The sequence below is a fragment of the Monopterus albus genome, unplaced genomic scaffold (assembly GCF_001952655.1).
Source record: "Monopterus albus unplaced genomic scaffold, M_albus_1.0 scaffold519.1, whole genome shotgun sequence".
In the NCBI taxonomy this organism is placed as follows: Eukaryota; Metazoa; Chordata; class Actinopteri; order Synbranchiformes; family Synbranchidae; genus Monopterus; species Monopterus albus.
The window spans coordinates 105,535-107,501 of record NW_018128399.1 but is presented as its reverse complement, the minus strand read 5'-3'; positions in this window follow the sequence as shown (position 1 = coordinate 107,501).

Genomic DNA, 1,967 nt, shown 5'->3' with positions numbered 1-1,967 from the left:
CTCTCTCATCCAATGCACCACACATATTGTTAAAAAGACTACAATGCTGCACACACCACACTAAACACCTGATAGTGAGAGAAGGCTTCAAGTGGACTGTATGAAGGCTCTGTACTGGGGGTTTACACTTACTGACATCATTGACGTGCTGCTGCTTATGTTGTGACCCTGCAGGTCATTTGCTCACACTGCCGTGTGAGAATCACAGTATGTATGAGTAAGAGACTGGTTATGTTTGATTTGCACATCAAAATGTGGTCTGAACCTGGAAAACATATAACCTATGTATGCAGTGATGGGAAGTAACTAGTTACATGTAACTAGGTGCTGTAATTAAATTGCAAAGTAAATGTAATTGTAATCAGTTCTACTTGCTGAGAACTAAATAGCTGTTGATAATCAAAATGTTTGTGATTACAAAAGGTGTTACAATTGAATATATTTTTATAGGTTAAAAAGCTTCTACATGATTTATATATACCTTTCATTCTGTTGCCTTTGCATTTTTCCTCTTCTTTTGGCTTATTTCCAAACAGTGTAAGTCAGCAAAGCCACTGCAACATACAGAATATCACTATCAAGGCCAGAATGACTTAGATTGAGCTGTCTATATGTCTAAATAGGCTCCATTCACTTGGCAGTGCATTAAATTGATTTTGATATGTGGCATGTCTGATTGTAACCCTATATACTCCTCACTTATATTTTGTGTTATGAAAACATTTAAATGGTGCTGCTACATTCATGATATGTGCTCTACAAATTCAGACAGATGTCATTTTCACATGGGACTGGTGCAAATATAGATTATAGTATGGACTTCGGCAAAGTTTGTTTTGGGGTTCATTGGTAAAGAGGTTCATGGGTATGTGGGTAAAGAGGGTGTGCTTGAAGAACAGGGTATCAAAGAAACTGTAATAAATGTTTGACACAATTATGGAGTTAGTGTATGACTTGCTGAGGGGCATGAGGAGGTTTCTCCCCCATCTGGTCTTCCTGCCTCTGCCAAATTATTTTAATCCCTGGTAGGGACAAAATTTACCCCCACAATGGCTAAAAGACATACAAATATTTTTAAAATACAAAAAGCACTGCAATATGAGAACAACAATAAAATCAAACAAGGATTATTAATGTCAGTGTTTGATTTGGTGTGACAATAGAGTGTTACGGTTGGGGTCTCCCACCAGGAGGTGAGAGAGAGAAAAAAAGAGGACTCAGGGTGCAAACTGAGTGCTAGTTGCAAAAAGCGTCTCTATTACACAATGTATGCAGATGGAGAGGACAAAGTCAATGGATTAATGTGGTCCCAACCAAGGTTGAGCAGTGGAGGCTGAAAGGACCAGGACGGGCAGGTAGGTAACTATTTTCATCTAGTTTTAGTTGACGAAAACTGATGACATTTAGTAAAGTTTTAGTCAATGAAAATTGTATTTTAGTCTCTTTTTAGTAATGCAATTCTGTTTAACCCAGTCAATGTTGTATAAGTACCTAGTAGTATAGACGAAACCAAAATTTTTTTTTAGCCAAACCCATTTCAAACAAGGTTATATTATTATATTATTGTTACCTTATATACTCAAGAATACATCCATTCCAGAGTCTGGAATCCAGACACGGAAGACGCTCTGATTTGAATGTACACCAAATATGTTGGAAGTACACACACATAAATTAAAAAAAACAAACAAAAAAAAACAATAAATAAAATAGCATCACATGACAATGCCAGAAAAAAATTAATACATTCGAGTTTAACAAAGACAAACAAGGTGCTTGAATGCTCAAACTACAATAACATACTAAAAAGTGCAAATAAAATGTGTGCGTCTGTTACTTGTATTGCTTCTAAACTGAAGTCAGATTTTGCTAACCCTAACCTATGAGGGGCCGTATAAGACATTATGTATTCTCGACATTTCACACACATACATTTTCACTCTCACATGCATATATTCTCCTCACAC